Consider the following 19,655-nt stretch of genomic DNA (forward strand, 5'->3'; position numbering starts at 1 on the left):
AAAAGAGAATTTAGAACTAGAAGGAAACTGATAGATTATGTAGTTCAAGACCCTTAATGAGAAAAGTTAAACCAAGTGAATTCCCACATTCTCCTCATTGGTGATAATCACCATTAGGAAAACTAGCACTTGTTGATCACTTACTTTGTCAAGCACCCTGCTAAACACTTTACATACCCATTTAATCTTCACACAACCCAAAGACAGTTGTTATCTCCATTTCCCAAATGAATAAGAAAAAAGTAATCTGCTCAAGAAATGCAAATAAGAAAGGATTCAAACGCCTATTTGGTTCCTCAGCCAATGATTTGTCTATACTAGTTGATTTTCAGTCCAGTGTTCTTTCCAATTACTGAAATTTAGTAAGACTTATACAGAAATTTGTTTTTTCACCAATAAACAAATACTGAATATTTACACTAGGTTCTTTGCAGGTGAAGGTTAGATATACAATTTTTTTAAAAGATTATAAATTTATATATATATAGTCCTTGCCTTGTAAGAGCTCACATTGTAATGAAGGGACATAAGCAATAAAAGTCATTACAGCAGAAACTCTCTTAACCAACCCCCATTCAACCAACATGCCAGGTTAACTGACATAATATCCATTCCCTTGGTAAACATTGATGTCTACAACATTCTGATCATGAAGTACCTCTGCTCCCATCAGTTTAGTTTAAGTTCAAAACCACATCTGTATATTATAAATACACACTTTAATTAAATGCTATACAAACCAAACCAACAAAATACAAGTAAAAAAGAAAAACTGTTATTTCTATGACTTAATGCCTTGGAAAGACTTTATAAAGGTAAGTCTCTATAAGAAAAACAAACTATTATTGAAGTAGGCATGGACAATGCAACTGAAAAGAATGGTGGGGGTGAAAAAACATACAAACCTAGGATTCCATGCTCAGATTACTACACAAACGGCTTAAGAAATCTAGAGAAAGGGAAAATCTAGAAAACGCATTCTGCACTCAGTGTATTCATGAAGGAACAATGAATTCCATTCAAGTACCCATCTCTACAAAAATCCCTTGACCATACATGAGACAACTGACAAATGTATTTCCGTTCTGAGTCGAAATAAAATGTTTCTTGTATACATGAATTTTTTTTAACTCTTGCTTTAATCAACTGTTTCAATTAATTGCTCAACTCGCAATCCTGACAGCATTGGAAAACAGGACTTCTATTTAAAGTATATACAAATGATGGAGTCCCTTACAAAGAGGGGATGGTGTGGGAGGGTGTGTGGGGTGGGCATGAAGATGAATCTTTAAGGTATATAAGAGTTTTTGTAGCACAGATTGTCAGTTGGTGAAGCACAAGGGTTAGAACAGTGGTCCAAGCAGGGAGGATGGTATGAACAAAGGCAAGTTAGGGTGAAGAGAATTCTAAGTCCGATCTCACAAACATGATGCAGAAAATGTAAGGTGATGATAGAGATAGTCCAGTCACATTCAAGTTAAACTTGTCTGCCCTCTATTGGAGCAGAATGGCAGAGGAAAGGCTTCAAGGATACAAGATTGAAAAGTTTATAAACTTCTTGAAGGGAGACTTATGTGCCACTCAAGAGTTTGGACTGGAAGGCTCTGATTACCTTTAGCAATAGTCAGCTCCCCAGGGACAAGAACCCGCAGGGAGCCGAACTGAACACATGCAAAGTTCAGGTTTTGCTGGGTTGATTCAACGGAAGGATAAGGGGAGAAGAAGGAATAAAATATGTTCATGAGAAAAGCTCAGAGTTCCAGATGAGGTACGAAAGGAAAGATATCAAGAGAAGGTTGAAGTGGCTGGGAAAACATGGTGGTATCAAAGAATATTAGATATCCACAACAGCTAAGAACAACTGTAGCAAAAGGAAAGAGAGAAGACCAAGAAGACACTGAGACTTTAGAACTTTACGAGGTCTTAGCAAGTATGTAAAGTAACTTACAGAAAAAGGTCACTGCAGCTCAGGAAGTTTAGAAAACTGTGAGGCTTGTGTTTGCTGTTTTCCACGTGGATGCTGAAGTCACTTAGAATTATCTGGAGAGTTGGTGGGGGTAGAGAGCTCTTTAATGAAGACGGAAGATCAAATGAGAGATTTGTAAATGACAAGGGACAAATGGTAGAAGATGGAAGAACACAGAGATGGTAAGTGATACACTATATATAATGTTGAATCCATCAAGAAGAATCACTAATAAACTAACAGAAGTGGTCCTGATGAGCCAAAACACAGTCTTGGATTCCTTCTCAAGATGGTGCTAAAAGCAGCCACTACCAGTGAATAGGAAAAGTAGGTGAGGAAAAAACCCAGCTCACTATATCTGGTAGACCTGAATTTCATATGATAAGAAATTCCTCAAAAGATCTTCAAAGGAGTCCCAAAGGAGCAGGGATAATTACACCAAAGCCAGAGAAGCAGTGGCCTAAAACTGGCTCTGGGGAAGTGGGCTACCAGCAATCTCCATACCCTAAAATTTGCAGGGTGGAGGAAGGAGCAGCTTCCACTCAAAGAGTTTCAGTTTTTATTTGCTGTTTTTTGTTTCAAAGCCAAGTTTCCTTTAAAACTAGTTAGTGGAGCACAGACCTGTGAAGATGTTAACACCCTGTGAGATATAAGTGTGGAAACTGATCCATACTATATCTCCCTGCCCCCCACCCAATCCTGGGGATTCACATGTTGTGATGGGGAAACCATTAATTCAGGGTTTCCTGTCTCTTTTGACCAGAAAATTCTTTTTCTAAAAGCACTTAACTTACTCCACAGAATGTAGTAAAGACAATAATGGGTTAAGGATTTAGATAAGTTTGTTTACTAGGGATGTGTGCTCCTGAGCTCACAATGGAAAATCTGAGAGGGTAGGAAAACAGTGGGAGAACAGATTTGGGAAAAGAAAGCACCAAGTACAGGAATATAAGTATGTAAGAGATAATGACTCAGGGAGTCATCAAATGCTTCAGGTATGTGAAAGAGGTCTCCGGGTTATACACCAAATCCTGGTTAAGGTGCTTCAGTGCAGACACAAGTTGAGAAAGTAACATCTAAGAAAACACTAAAAGGAAGAACAGAAGCTAACTCAGCAAAGGAGGAAGGCAAAGGAATAGAATGTACACAAATCTGAATAAAAGGGAAGGTCCGGTAATTAAAGAACTCTTGCTTGACTGAAACACAGAGGTAGAGGATGGGTACTGGGAGAGCTCCTGCTGAAGAGGACAAGAGGGCCTGCTAGCCTGAGGCCTCAGAAAGGTTTTGACAGTGGGAGTAAACAGATCAGATTTGCATTCTGGTTTCCAGTGGAGACTACAGGTCTTGCCTGACTAGATGAACATCCAAGAAAAGTCTCTTGCAACAATCCAGGAAAGACAAAATGAAGCCAAAAAGAGCCAAAGTTTGGAAATAGGGTAGAAGAGGGAGAGATTCAAAAGACATTTTGGTAGTGTACTCATTACAACTGGTGGATCTTGGTATGTGAGGATCTGTGAGAGAAAAGATTCAGGAAAGATTCCCCACTCTTTGCCGTAGGTGGTGGTACACTGAGCGAGAACAGGTTTGGGGAGTGAGATGGATTTAAATTAATCACACTGACTTTGAGTTTGAAATGCCTGTGGAATAACCATGTGAAGAGAATCTAGCAGTCATTTTGAGATGGATCTGGAACTCAGAAAGAAAAAGAAATCGGGGCCGGAAATATTGATTCTAAATCAACATCATATAGATAACAGAACACATTTGATCACTCAGGGAAAGGATACAGAAATTAAACAGGAAGACCAAAATGGAGCAGTCAGAAAATTAGTTTTTCTACCTTTATAATGACCCTGACATAAATTGAGAGATATTAAATCAAATTGAGAGAAATTGAATTTAATTCATAAAAAAATACTAATACATCTTGGCATATTTTATCAATTCCAAACAAACCCTTACTTAACAACAAAATTGAACTAAAGTAAAAACATTTCATCCCCTGAGCCCCCCGGTTACTTGAGGTTTACTGAACCATTCAAAATGTTAGTCGAAACATAAAATTTCACTCAATAGCCATAGTTTATCTAATTAACAGCACTGTGCCACTAGCAAGATGACAGCACATCAAAGCACTAATTAATATTTGGTTGAATACTTATAAAATTATCTAAGGACTGAGCTTTGCTGAAGGATGTTACATATAATAATACAAACACTTATGGCTTGATTACAAAATTAGGAACTCTATTATATTAAAATGATATCCATCTCAGTTTGAATCATCGTAATATGCCATAATGAAATATCACTGAATAATTATTGTCTCTTTGCTCAAATAAGAATATTTCAACTCATTAAAAATGAAAATATAATACAATCAACATTTTCGTATGTACTTTTCAATATATGACACAATATATAACACTCCTTGGTCCTCTACCAAATTCACAGACTAGTAGAGGCAGAAATTAAAATATTAAAACTTCCTACTATGAGATGGCTAAAATTATGGTCAAAAATGGAAATAACCACAACGGTAGTTTAGTTATCAAAAATGGCAAGAATTTATTTTGCAAATCTAAAACCCTTAGACATATGAACAGCTTCTGTTTCCAGATTTATGCTCTCTCAAATAAAATCTAAAAAAATAAAATAAAAACTAGAGTTTAGCTCTAAGACTAGACTGTATGAAGCTTATACTGCTGCTACTATTAAAAAAAAACAAAAACAAAAACAGTAAATTCTAACACTATAGTCACTGTTCAAAATATCCTTTTTTGTTAAAATCAATTTTTTTTCACTACCATTCTCCACTTTTTGTATGTGCTTTTTAATCTAATGTGTGGGGAACTGATTTTTTGTGTTTATTTAATTTTGTTTTATTTTATCTTATTTTATGTCTGAAACATTTCTTTTGATGAACCAAAAATCAATGTACATCAGAATCACAGCGAGACTAAAACACTTACAGAAATATAAATTTCCCCAGATCATTTACCAGAAAAATGTGATTACCACAGAATACACTATGAATACCTTTAAATATTAAAGATAATTTTTAACTAATAAAAGTAAGCAACTTCCTCTGTATTTGTCCCTCCCTGTAACAATTCCACATTATTATTATAAATTTACATTTAGACTCTTTCGTAAAAAAAAAAAAAGAAAAAAAAAAAGAAAAACATGCAATTACTAGCTAAGGAAGTAAACTGAACCCGATATCTTTATGAGAATTTGGCTTATATTCATTTAGATATCACTTACCTAGTAGGGCCCTTGGACAGTGGTCCTCAAATTTCAGAGAGCAAAGAAGCAGCCAGGGTACAAATTCAAATGTGGAATCTAAGGCCTAGGCCAGAGAGATTACTTGATTCTGAAGTCCCCCAAATAAACATGTATAATTAGCACCAGAGATACTTTTCAAGAAGAACCACGCTAGTAAAGTGAGACAAAAAATGGATTGTTTTGATAGGGCTAGTGAGTGACCTGATTTCAAGGCATTTGACAGCCTGGATGGGCACAGCAGGGATAGATGGACTGAGCAATCTAATTAATAGCACAGGAAAGCAGCAAAAGAGAGAAAGTTTGGTTCAGTCTTGACAGCAACTAACCAGTAAGCTCGGTACTCCCTCCTTGCCTTGCCAGTGAAATATATATCCCAAGTAAAGTTTAAATGAGATACAACATTATACCTGGACTGAAACTAAAGAATCTTAATTGGTAGCTGGATGCTTGCTGTGGCCTCTGCAGCAGGAGATCCAGGTAGGAAGACTGTAAGTCATCTCACTCTACCTCATTCTATATTTCCTTTTAAAAAAAAAAAAAAAAAACCTACCCTCAGGAGCCCCATCCACTATTGACTTCCAAGCCCACTGCTAACCCTCCTTCAAGGCAGTTGTCTCACAATAATAAAATGTTTGTGGCCAGCAGTGGAAGGCGACATCAAGTAGAGCACTGTATACTACAAGGCAAGGTCAGCAATAGGAGGCTGTGGGAACAGCACAACCCTCAAGAGTACAGTCTCACCACTGCCACTTTCCCTGTAAAAACTCAAAAAACTATAAACCATTTCAAATCACACAGACACACTCCCCTTGTTATAGTCACAGGATTGAAAAACAACAGCAAAGGGAAGACCTCTTCTGAGAACAGAAAGATCTACCATTCATAAATTTGGTTGAATCTTTCAACCTATTCTCCTACCTCACACGTAGATGGAAAGTCCATCAGCACCTAGAGGAAGTGAGAGCGATGCAGAGCGCTTGCTCACTCTGACAAGCGTGAACAGTACCATTCCTATACAAGTCCCTCTTCTGTTGAGGTAAGAAAATCAAAAACGTCAATAACAGTGTGGGACCATGACGATGCTCTTGAGCCATAGGCAAGAACACCACCACATAAAGGGAGAGAGAAAGCTTCCTTCTATAGTGGCCTTACGTTGGGAATCAGAAAAAAACTTGGAAATTATCAACTTTACATTCCCAATTGAAAAAGACAGAGGGAAAAAAAATTTTAAAAAAGAAAGAAAAAGAGGGAAAGGAAAAACAAAGCCTCTAAAAGCAAGAAATGAGGTGGGAAACAACAGCTGAGAGCAAAAAAGAAACTGAATAAGAAAAAGTTGGAAGGGAATTCAAATATACAATAAGAGCAAAGATTTAAATTCTATATGAGAGGCAATAGAGAAAAGAACAGAAGCTAGAAAAAAAATCTAATTAGTATTTTAGCATATACGTGTGAGATGCTCTCCAAACACAGAAGAAAAAGGATCAAGAAGAAAACAAAGCATATTGATTGATAGAAGGACAAAGAATACAAATGCAATCTACAAGTAACTGGCATTTCTGAACTGGAATCATAAGCAAACATACCACTGAAAAATTATTCCTGAGCTGGGAGTGGGGGAGATCAAACATATTTACTCTTACAAATTGAGAGGATTCACTTTGTTTCTGAAAAAAACTGTTGAAAAAAACAAAATATTATGCCTAGAGGTAGCCTAGTGGAATATCTTAATTAAAACAGAAAAAGAAAAAACAAAGATACAGACAGAAAAAAAAGAGTTTACGTACAAAGGAACAAAAATTAGGGTAGCCTCAGCCATCTCCTTCACAGCAAGGAACACCAGAAGTCAACAGAGCAATGTCTAAACACCTGAGAATCTCTGATTATCAGTTTGTGTCTTAGCAACTATAACAGAGCTACATTACATAAAAGTTATAATGAATAAAAGAAAAAATATTTGTGAATTTATTTTATATATCTCTACCTCTCAATAGTACATTTCTTCAATTCAACATTCAAGCCTATTCACCAATTGGTCTTTTCCCATGCAAACAATGGATTTATACGGCTTAATCTTTCTGATACTAGTGTCATTATTTTTATAAGATTACCATATTTTTATATGAAACAAGATTTCGCTGCAAGCACGTAAGAGAAACTATTCCACAACTGGTGATGATTTCAGCTGATCCACCAATTTTCTTGTTACTTTTGGTTTTTGTGCGTGGTGGGGAGGGGCAGTTTAAGATGTATTTATTTAAGACAGAGAGACAGCACAAGCAGAAGGGACAGATGGGAGAGAGAGAATCTCAAGTAGACCCCCCTGACACGGGCCTCAACCCCAGGACCCTGAGATCATGACCTGAGCCAAAACCAAGAGCAGGATGCTTACCTTGAGGGGCTGTGCCACCCAGATGCCCCGTCTTGTTGCTTATGAATGGGACTTGAAGAACTAACTCTAGTCTACATGTATGCTAATGAGGCCAGAACCAGGAACTAATGGTGTATGAGTTTGGCCAAAGTCATTCAACAAACAAGAAGAGACCAAAAAAAGCAGTACTGTGTCAGAAGCTACAGACTCAGTACTACTCTGAAAATAGGTAATAGGGCAATATGTTTTTAAAATATACTACCAAGTGCCATTAAAAAATTTGCAGTTGGACACTTTTCAATGAAACAAACATTCCCTTTTTCTTCTAACAAAGTCTTCATTAAAAACTAGATTATTACTAAAAAACAAAAAACAAAAAACAAAAAACTAGATTAATGTCCTTTCTTATTTCCACAAGCTTTTACTCATTCACTTGGCACCTATAATATCCTAGCATATTGTTGCATGTGTCCTCATAGAAAGGAGTGTCAAATGTTTCCTAGGAAAATCAGAGACTAAAAGAGAGTCTGGAAAACTTGAATTCAGTTCTTCAATATGGTATGTGAATAAGGACTTACCAAGTGGAGACAAAGCCATGCCAAAAAGATGGAAAAACTCAACATAGGGCCTGAACAGAATTTGCTAAGTTTGGGGGCACCTGGGTGGCTCAGTGGGCTAGGCGCCTGCCTTCAGTTCAAGTCATGATCCCAAGGCCCCAAGATCAAGCCCCACCTCAGCCTCCCTACTCAGCAGGGCATCTGCTTCTGCCTCTGCCCCTCCCCCTGCCTGTGTGTGTTTGCGTTTTCCCTCTAAGTAGATAAATGAAATCTTAAAAAAAAAAAAAAAAAGTTTGCTAAGTTTTAAAAATAAAATGGCAATACTTGTGCATAAGCTGGGTAGTAAAGTACAGGCATATATGGTCCAATGACTCCCAACATTAAGAGGGACCATTCTCAAAGGGCATATCTGGAAATGAGTGAGATCATAGTGGGCCCATAACAAAAAGGAGAGGTTGTAATTGCTACTGCACTTCAGTGCTCAGGGACTGGGTACAACAAGCATCTTACAATGTATGAGGCAGCCCTATACACATGCCGGATGAGCTCCCCTTAAGAAACGCTGGAAAGTAGGCTGAACCTTAACAAAGTCTAGAAAACTGAACCATAGTGTAAGAAACACTAGCGTATCTTTGAAATCTGAGATCACTATCTGCATTTGACTCAATAAATATTTACTTCTAAGAAAGCTGTGTTTTTCCTGAGAAGTGGTATGCTTCCTTCTTTCCTTTGGCCACCATGAAGCTGAGAAATTCATCTATGTGGAGGTTGGCAAGTTGAAGGAAAGACGTCTACTGATGACCCTAAAACTCTAAAGAATTCCAGTTAAAGCAGTGGGCAGTAAGAAACCATTGCAGGTTCCTGAGCTAGTGTAGAGGCGATTTTGAAAGTTTTCTCCAAAGGCTATTACATGACGGTAATATGAAATACCTCTAACCTCAAAGCTAAACTCATAGGAAGTTATCTTCCTGGGTTCTGTAAACCTGTGAAATCAGTACTTCCGGGCCTGAGGTACTTAGAGGTGCCTCTGGTTTTGCACAGTTTTCAGCAACCTCTCCCTGACCCGGATGCTTCTAGGCAGCGTTGATTCTCCATTCCCCTACTTTCTAATAGTTTCATACCTAGTGGGCTTGGCCCCTGAAGACATTTGTTTTCAGCACGTAATCACTAAATAATCTCTAAGGCACTTTGTTGTTGTTATGGTTCCTGACTATATTTATTATTCAAACACTGCCTGACATTTTCCCTAAAGCGTTGCTTATCTTTCTCAGAAATTTGTAAGCATTAGGAACCGCTATCAAGCTATAATTTGTCACAAAACATTATGCCCAACTTGATTGTCTCACGATGTAGCAGTGTCTCCGTTAATGTTAAATAAAGGGGGAAAGGAAGTGGCCAAGGGAGAAGGTAAGGAGAAATAATCTAACAGTCTATCCACATCCAAATGAATCCAGTGTAGAACTACGAGGAATTGTTTCCACTAACTTCCTCAATCAAAACACCAACAATGATTTTTGATCCTTGTAATTACAATGCCTTAACTTGAATTTCTTAAGGGCTCAACGTTGCCTTTTTTGATCAAATTTTCATTTTGTAAATGTTTCCTTCTGTCCGTATTGGGACTCTTCCGAGGCGACAAGGGAAGGATTCTACTTGGGGTCCCACAATGCTGCCGGGTCCTACAGTGGGCCTGTTTCCCAATTCTGAGAAGTACCGACTTAAGCTTTTGCCCCCTGGAGACTGAGGCCACTGTGCAATCATAACTTTTTAAGTTATAAACATGATTCGCACAAAGCCAGCCTGTGGCAGAGATTTACTGGACTCCTGATGAAGGAGCGAGCTGAATGGGGTCAAAATCTTAAAAATCAAAAATAAATAAAATTAAAATTTTGGCAATAGGGCAATGAAACCACAATCTTCGAGGGTATTTTTTTTTTTCTCTCCCAGTCAGGAATAATTTGCATTTCCAGTTAAAAAATAACTAAGTGCTGGGCCTGAGCCCTGACCAACACAAAGTCGAGCCAGGGCACAGCGCCCTAGATGACGGATTCATCCGCAGGTGGGCCTCTCAGGCAGGCAGGGCTCCCTTCTCAACTATCCTGCTGCTTTTCCTCGATGTTTGTAAGCTTTGCCATCGCAGATGTTCGCGCCTCTAAATGAGTCGACTACGCCCCAATCCGTGATTTCAGCGCTACGCGTGGAGAGGTTATTCGGGAGACGCACGGCTGCCGGCTGTGAATGCCAGCCAGCCAGCCGGCCGGCCCTCCCTGATTCTCACGGAGTCCGAAACCCCTCCAAGTTGAGCGGGCCTGGGCGTCGGGGTCACCGCGGGTCACCGAGCAGCCTTTGTTCCCGGGTCCCCGCGGGCGCCGGGCCCGGTCAGCGCGACCCCGCCGCCCCGGCAGCCCGCTCCGGGGCCCCGCCTCCGGGTCTTTGTTCGGGGCTCGGGGCTGGCTGCCGGCCGGCGGCGGGAGGACCGTGCGGCGCGGGCGACGGGGGCCGACGGGGGCCGCGCGAGTACTCACCCCGCTCCGCTCGGCCCCTGACCCCAACGCCGGCCTAGCGCAGGCGGGGCCGCGGGCTGGGGGAGGGGAGCCGGGGCGGTGCCCAGCGCTCTGCCAGCGGCCGTCCGGCCAGCGGGCCCGGGCGCGGGGTGACGGGAGGGCTCCCGGGGGCCACGGACGCCTCAGCACCGGACGGGAGCGAACGCGCGGACGGCCCCCAGCGGGCAGGCCCGGCCCTCCCTCCGCCACAGCCGCCGCGGCGACCGACGCGGAGCATGCGCACCTGCGCCTCCCGCGCCCCCTGGGGCCTGGCTCGCGCGGGGGAGGGGCTGACGTCGCGGGCCGCGCGCGCAGGACTCGGGCCAGGGGGCGTGGCCTCGCGGCAGCCCCGGCCCCCGCGAGCCGAGGCCCCGCCCCCCAGCCCAGCGCCGCCGGAAGCGAGCCGTGGCCGCGCGCCCCGCGAGCACGAGGGCGGCCGCCCGTGCAGGTGCCGCGGGCGAGCGGCTGCGGCGTCGCCACCTGTCCTCCCAACAAATAGCCACATACCTGGAAAACTAGTGAGTGACTGCTGGAGACGGGGCGGAGCGAGAACCTTCTCCGAGGTTGGAGTCCGAGCCGGCCGGCGTCCGTGCACGCGCTGAAACTCCTGTAAGCGCCTCAGCCACCAGTCACAAACACGGCTCCCTCCTTTGACCTAAGGACCCAGGTAGACGGTAGCAGTTCGAGAGTTCCAGTAGTACCCTCTGGGGCACGTACCTCAGGAAAAAAAAAAAAAAATTGGGATGGGGGGGCGACTGTGGGGTAAAGACCACAGAAAAACGTAGAAGTAACAGGGGTAATCGAGCTGAAAGACTGAGACTGAAAATGCAACAGCCGACATCTGAGGGGAAACTAGCTCTGCTCCTTGTAACACAACAGAATTAAATTTGTGTGAAAAAAAAAAAAGCGTGGCGAGTTGAAGACGTGAAAGGAAAACCTGCCTTCAAGCGCATGGGGCTCGGTTATGATCTTGTACCACAGTTACGTAAGAGGTCACCCCTGGGGAAAGCGAGGTGACGGATACGTGAGGTTCGGCACTATTTTTGCAGTCTCTTGTGAGTCTGTAATCATTTCACGATAAAAAGTGCTTAAAAAGGGACAGAGCACTGATCAATGGTGACCAGAGAAAGGGGTTGACTAAAAAAGAGCTTAAGGAAATTTGAGGGAGGGGGGAATGATGGAACTGTTCGATAATTTAATTGTGTTAATGATTACACCGTTTTGGGTTTTTTTTTTTAAGATTTTATTTATTCATGAGAGACACAGGCAGAAGGAGAAGCAGGCTCCACGCAGGAAGCGCGACGTGGGACACGATCCTGGGACCTCGGGGTCACGCCCTGGGCTGAAGGTGGCGCTAAACCACTGAGCCACCCGGGTGTACCCTGATGACACCGTTTTTTGCTGGACAAAATTCATAACAGGGATACATTTTACTGCATGTAAAATAAAACTCAAAAGATAGGGCTAGTAAGTGAACTTCCTAACATGTTTGAGTAACTGTGACTATAAATGAATTCGATAGTTGCCAATTAAAAACAATTCACCAGCTTTTTTTTTTTTTTTTTTTTTTTGTACAAGGAAGTGAGTTCTGAGTGAGAACTTTAGTGAATGGGTATTTCCTTCGACTTTAAACGGTTCCTCAAAAGCCATAAAACAAACATACAGAAATAAGAATGGGGCAGCCCCGGTGGCGCAGCGGTTTAGCGCCGCCTGCAGTCCAGGGCGTGATCCTGAAGACGCGGGATCGAGTCCCACGTCAGGCTCTCTGCATGGAGCCTGCTTCTCCCTCTGCCTGTCTCTGCCTCTCTCTCTCTCTCTCTCTGCATCTCTATGAATAAATAAATAAAATCTTAAAAAAAAAGAAATAAGAATGCATTGCTTGGCATCGTATCCAATAATCTAGAAACACTTTCATGCATCAATGATACCATGTTAACAAAAAAAAAGTTTTTTGCACCTGAGATGTTTTTAAGTGTCATAATCCACCTGCCAAAACCAAAGAAACAGAGCAAGGTAAATCAGGTAACTTCTATATACTTCTTTTCATCATATCACTCTTAACAAGAAACAGCCCTGGCCTGTTTAGGTGTTTACCCTACAACACTTCAGAGTGCTTTAGGGCAGGGTCTGTCATCAGTGCATAGCCAGCCTCTGGCAGAGTTCCTCACTAGTAATAAGTATTTGTGGAGTAAAACAATACATTGATCACAAAAAGAGAAGGAAGCTAAAATTTGAGAACCCACCATAAGCCAGAAGCTTAGTTGAGTTTAGCTAACCATATAATAACCACACAACCATTTTATAGATATAAAAACTGAGACTAACGATCAATTCCCTTTCATTCCTTGTTTCATTGGATTTCTCAGTTTTATTTGATCATGTTAATCACATCTACAAAGTCTTGCTTCCCTTAGCTCCCATAAATCCACAGTCCCCTGATTCTCCTTTGAGCTCCCTTGACCACTCCTTTACTTAACCTCATAGGCTTTGGTTTGTCCATCAGATGTATATTAATTCACAATAACCTTTAAGGAGTATGGTCCAAGAATGGGACACAAGTCTAAAGCTGCATGGTAGGGGCACCTGGGTGGCTCAGTTGCTTAGGCGTTCAACTCTTGGTTTTGGTTCAGGGTCCTGGGATCAATCCCTGGTCAGGTTGGGCTCCCCACTCAGTGGGGAGTCTGCCTGAAGATTCTCTCCCTCTCCCTTTGCCCCCCTCTTCTGCTCATATGCTTTCTCTCTCTCTCTAAACTAAAACTAAAAATCTTTAAAATTACATGGTAAATGTCTTATTTTCTCTAGTCAGTTCGTATCACTTGTACTTATTGAAAACTCATATCCCATGGGCCACCAAGATACGAGGAAGGTAGGAAATGCAGTCTCTAGCTAAGTAGCCCAGGGTTCAGTCAAACCTTGACAGAATGGGATTATTTTATTAAAAGGAAGAAGGGCAGAATGGATATTGGGGAGAAATAGCTCTCTCTGCTGCAGCTTATAGAGGGCACATCTCTTTCACCATCCTCCAAGAGGTTCTCAGGGAAAGATAAATTATATAAAAGAAAAAAGTTAGGAGAGGTAATCTGATTGGATGGCAGAAATAAGAAACATAAACCTGTTTGTACATAGCATTTATCTAAAAAAGTGAAAGAAGAAAATTATAGTTTGGCAAAACTATAGAGACAGTAAAAAGATCAGTGGTTGCCAGAGTTTGGGAGAAGGAATGTGTGGAGCGTACAGCATTTTTAGGACAACAAAACTATCATTTTTGATACTGAAATGGTGAGTATATGACATTATGCTTTAGTGAAAATCTATAAACTTATACAGCACAAAGAATGAATTCTAATATAAACTATGGACTTAAGTAACAATCTACCAATACTGCTTCATCAGGTATAACAGATGTACCACACTAAGGCAAGATGATAATAAAAGAGGAAACTGAATGCATACATGAGAATTCTGTTACAATTCTAAGAAATAAAGTCCATTAATTATTTTTTAATGACACTGAAAAAAAAGAAAAAAACAGTCCATATCAAAGAATGAGGTTTCAGAGACAATAACCACAGCAGGGTGATTCAAACTGTCCATCACGCCACTTCCTATTTGTTATTTTTAGTACACCTGCAGTACATACATATTTGGGGGGTTTTTGTTTTATTTTTATCATCAACATTTTAAATATGATTTACATAAAATGCTACCGTTTTAAGTCTATAGTTCAGTACATTTTGACAAACAGATGCACCCATGTAACTATTACTACAGTCAAAATAAAGAACATGTCTATCATCCCAAAAAGTGACCTACTACCCCTTTACAGTTAATCACTTCCTCCACCCTCAGACCTTTAGCAACCACTCATTTCCTCTAGATTAGTCACTCTGGTTTTGCCAATTCTAGAGAATGGTATCATACAGTACGTAAAGCACATATGTGTCTGACTTCTTTTACCCAGTATGTTTCTGAAATTCATTGATGCATTTGTCAGTAATTATTTCCTTTTTATTGCTGATCAGTATTCCACTGCATGAATATACCACATTTTGTACATCCATTATCTAGGAAGGACATTTAGGTTGTTTTCAGCTTCTGGCTAGTATAAATAAAGCTGCTTTAAATAATCATTTAGGGGACCCCTGGGTGGCTCAGTGGTTGAGCACCTGCCTTCAGCCCACGGCGTGACCCTGGAGTCCCAGGATCGAGTCCCACTTTGGGCTTCCTGCATGGAGCCTGCTTTTCCCTCTGCCTGTGTCTCTGCCTCTCTCTCTGTGTCTCTCATGAATAAATAAATAAAATCTTAAAAAAAAAAAAATCTCAGCAGCAAAATGCTGTAGCTAACAATGTATAGCATAACAGTAGAATTGGATAACTGTGCTTGTATTTTGAAGATCTTGAGAGTCTAGTTTGTATTATAAAGGGTATAACACATTTCAGGAAATAATCCAATTTGAACTGTCTGAATAAAGGATGGGATATTTTAGTGAATTTTGATATTTAGTTTTTCTTTGTTTTCCAATATTCTAATTTGGACATTTTTATCTTTCAAGCATCTTGAGGACACTTAGGAACCAAAATTTTTGTTTTAAATTTGTCAGGTGAATTCAGAATTCTAAAAGGGTCAGTCTGGCGGTGATCTAATACTACTCAGGTTGCTTGTTTTTTCCTACTGAAATTGGCTGAGAAGGCCATTTGTTCTTTTATTTTGGGGAAGTACAGGAAAAAACTATGCATATCTATAGCATATCCTTCTGGGTTATCATTACTAGCCTCATTCAGCGTCTTTAAGACATTTTGCTGCTCTTTGTAAATTGTAGGTATTGACAGATATACGTAACTTTTGTCCTGTCTGGTAGTGATTTTAATTGATTCCCCCATTTTACCCATGGAAAAATCAGTTCTGTCCCATTTTTCCTGGCTCCCTGATACCACATGAATAAAATGTCTTTAACTATATTCATTTTTCTATGTGTTTGGAAGTCATAATTTTACTTTCTCTAAAAATTACATTTTAACAGAGGCCTGGCAATTTGCATTCGGGAATCCAGTAGGAATAAATTCTCACTGTAGTCTTCCTTCCCAGGTCTTACTGAAATGTTCAGGGCCTTCAAGGCAGTCCAGAGTCTTTGGAGGCATACCAGGACAGCTGCTCAGGCAAACCAAAATCTTGACTAAGATGATGTGAGGCCAAGAAAAGGTAAATGAGAAAGTAGATAAATAGCAAACTATCGTTGATGAAAGAATATGCCTCACCTTTGGACTTTGTGGGGAAAAAGTCAAACAGGATTATTTGCAGCACCCTATATCCAGAATCCATTGATTTGTAAAGAAGTAATTACAGAATCTCAAATTCTTCAGAATTTTTGGTTCAAACTCCTTGTGCCTTCTGAGCACAGGTTAGATTCCTTAGAACTACAGAGCAAGATGTTCTCCCCCACTAGATTTTGCACCACTTATCACCCAGCAAAGAAAATAGCGGAAGGGTAATGATACAAGATCAATGTACATACATAGGGTCTGTCTTTTTTGCTCACAAGGACTTGAATGTCCTAGTTCAATAATGACCTGTTTCCTTTAATGTTCTATGGCTATGTTTACTGATCAGGAATTAATTCTGATTGTAGGATTTGATTGCATATTGATATGTGCGTTATAACGATGTTTTGCATTAAAACAAGTTCAGCCTGCAGTCCTGGAAGGCTTTGTGCAATTTTAATTCACAAAGCTGCCCTAGATTCAGACCAAATCAGAAGTTGCTCCCAAGGCAATGACTCTTTTTAGGCTGCCTCTTAAAATAAATAACAATAATGATTATTTGCTTGGCCCCCTCATCTGCATTATCTCCATTAGAGAGATGAGAGGCACGCTGTGGAAAGGGTACCAATTTGGTGTCAGGAGGTCATACAGCAAGCTCTATTTCTGCCACTTACTTGATATGTAGATTTCAAGCAGTCACTTACCCTCTCTGAGCCTCAGGATCTATTTATTTATGAAATGGAATTAGTAATAATCCTACCTTTACAGGGTGTGGAAAACAAAAAGATACACATTTTCAAATTTATGAGATTGATATGTGGGGTAAGAGAATAATACAATCATTAGTATAATCAATAGTCTGTGTTTTCTAACATAGAAAGATGACCAGGTACAAAACAATATGTAAAGTATAACTTCATTTATGGTCCTATAGAAAAATAATAAAGGGTTACTTACAACTAAAAATTAACAATGGCTATCCCTAGGTAAAGGGATTATGAATGACTTTTCTTCATACTTTTTTGATATTTCAGATTTAGAAGACAATGTATCACCAATGTGTTACTTTTTATAATAAATATAAAGAATGCTACCTCCAATAAAAAAATTAAAATTGATGTCTGCAATTTTTAGGTGAGAACCAATGATTTACAAAATTACCTTTACTGGATATATATTTGACACAAAAGAATGTTATCTGGATGTAAATTATGTCCTGTTGTTCTGTAAAAGGAATAACAATGGAGACAAAAAAGTCAACTTCAAAGGGAGAAAAGCCAAAATGTGATGGCCAGCAAAGGATGATAATGGGACATTCCAAATGTACAATATCCTACCCTCTGCAAATCAGTGATGGCCATGAGAATGTCTTTTCACCATTTAATCTTCCTCAGATTAAGGGGCTAATAGTATAATTATGTAGGCAGAGATAGTAGAAGGATATAAACAGGCATCCTTATTCTATATATACTCAAGACATGTTAAGAGGCATATTATGGAACATGAAGAAAGAGGATAAATATTACATGTCTGATGAAACAGGCCACAGTTGAGTAGTGCTGCTACATCTTTGATGTAATGTTTGACTGCTTTGTATTATGATGTTTTTAATTATTTATGCTGTTGGTGTATGTAATAAAGAAGAGGTAAAATTTATTGCCATACAGACTTGGCTTTGATATTGTTTTTTTTTTTTTTTTTAAGATTTATTTTTAAGTAATCTCTACACCCAGTAGGGGGCTTAAATTTACAGCCCCAAGAGCAGGAGTCACACCCTCCACTAAATGAGCCAGTCAGGTGCCCCTGATATTGGTTCTTAATACACACAGCATACACCCTACTTATAATAGTGAGATGTTCAGTCTCATCAATGGGAAAATGCTGATATTCCACTTAGCTGATTGGTCATGATGGTCTTCTGAAGATGGTCTTATAGGGTGATGTAACAGCCATTGGGTGGAGTATAGCACTTTAAAAGACCAGTTAAAGAATTGCATTGCCTTCCCAGATGCTTATGAATTCCATTAGTCTCAATAAAGCTGTTTAGTTGGAGTTTACTGACTTGTGTGATACTTGGTCTGGAGATTCCACTAATCCAAAACTGCCTATGGCTCTAGCCAGACTGTATAATGTTAGAGGACATCCGCCCAGAATAAGAACATCAACCCAGATGATATGAAAACACTCTGCATGTGGGCTATACCCTTGTCTTTGCTAAGCAGTGCATGAATATGTGATATCTTCATCTTTCAGAAATCTAACTAAAACAAATCTGTATTGGTATATCCAAAAGGTGATATTTGGTAGGCAGTTTGGTATTTAAATGAAAGAGTCAGTCTGAAAATATATATAGTGAAATTATCTCCCATACTTACCTAAGCCATATTAACTCTATATGCTTGGCAAAAAAACAAAACAAAACAAAACAGAAAAATACATTTTTCTTATACCATGGACCCTAAATGCAAGCCAACAACTTCATCTGGTGTTCAACTCAAGAAACAACCTTCTGTTCCAATAGCAGGAGAAAACTGGCTGTGTATCATTTCTTGACTGATGATAGTATATACACTCAAAATCATGTACATAGTATTTTAGATGAGATTTTTCAAACGCAATTTTAACTCTATTTTTGCCTTTCACATTGACTTTAGATCCCCACCCCTTTAGAAAAAGTCACTTCCTTGTATTTGGGAATATCATTAATATTCAGGTGACAGTTGCAGCTATGGTCACAGAAGACACTATTCAAGGGAGATAATATAGAGCAAGAAGAGATGTGAGGGTGGAAACTTAGAGACCATCAATATTTTAGAAATAGGTAGGAGAGCCCACAATGATTCTAAAAGAATTATTAGGGAGATAGGAAAGACTAGATAATAAAACACCAAGAAGAGAGTTCCCAAAGAGTGGTTAGCAAGATCAAAAATAAACAAGTCAAGGGCAGCCTGGTGGCTTGGCGGTTTGGCGCCACCTTCGGTCCAGGGCGTAATCCCGGAGACCCCGGATCAAGTCCCAGTCGGGCTCCCTGCATGGAGCCTGCTTCTCCCTCTGCCTCTGTCTCTGCCTCTCTCTCTCTTTCTGTGTCTCTCATGAATAAATAAATAAAATCTTTAAAAAAAATAAACAAGTCAAGGAATATAAATACTGAAAAGTGACCATCGGATTTGGAAATTAAGAAGACACTGATCACTTAGCAAGAGCAGTTCTGATATTATGGTGATGGTCTAAGTCTGTTTCCAATGGATTACAAAGTGTATGAGTCTTTAAAAAAAAAAAAAAAAAACAAGAGAAGCAAGTGAAGATCTCCAGCTTTTCCTTTTTTTTTTTATTTTTTTTTTTAATTTATTTATGATAGTCACAGAGAGAGAGAGAGGCAGAGACACAGGCAGAGGGAGAAGCAGGCTCCATGCACCGGGAGCCCGATGTGGGACTCGATCCCGGGTCTCCAGGATCGCGCCCTGGGCCAAAGGCAGGCGCCAAACCGCTGCGCCACTCAGGGATCCCGATCTCAAGCTTTTCTATGAAGAAAAAGGAGGCAAATGATAGGGTGGCAGGTAGCAGAGAATCAGAGGCAAGGAAGGGTACATTGGTATTTCACTTCTCTAGTGGGTGTGGTTCGATCCAGTATATTAGTCAAGTGCAAAAACTGAAAGGAAAGAGGAGATAAACTG

General features: G+C 40.1%; 1 protein-coding gene and 1 long non-coding RNA gene across 11 annotated transcripts in view; one reads left to right on the forward strand and one right to left on the reverse strand.

The window, feature by feature from the left end:
• The window catches only part of ATG10 (autophagy related 10), a 221,747-nt gene extending 210,126 nt beyond the window's left edge, over positions 1 to 11,621 (reverse strand). For 3 of the 10 annotated variants that reach the window (XR_013361884.1, XR_013361879.1, XM_077866175.1), the window contains exon 1: positions 10,705 to 10,937. The gene's annotated coding sequence lies outside the window, so the exon portion shown is untranslated. Of the gene's footprint in view, positions 1 to 5,233; positions 6,475 to 8,857; positions 10,529 to 10,704; positions 10,948 to 11,229 lie in introns of those variants that run through there. The other 7 variants (XM_077866202.1, XM_077866213.1, XM_077866184.1 and 4 more) reach the window with 6 other exon arrangements.
• Positions 11,120 to 17,982, forward strand: LOC144294564 (uncharacterized). Its single transcript, XR_013361926.1, has 3 exons — positions 11,120 to 11,389; positions 15,809 to 15,922; positions 17,016 to 17,982. It is a non-coding gene; the product is annotated as an uncharacterized LOC144294564 (long non-coding RNA).
• Positions 17,983 to 19,655: the final 1,673 nt, after the last annotated feature.

Source organism: Canis aureus, chromosome 2 (genome assembly GCF_053574225.1).
Source record: "Canis aureus isolate CA01 chromosome 2, VMU_Caureus_v.1.0, whole genome shotgun sequence".
NCBI lineage: Eukaryota > Metazoa > Chordata > Mammalia > Carnivora > Canidae > Canis > Canis aureus.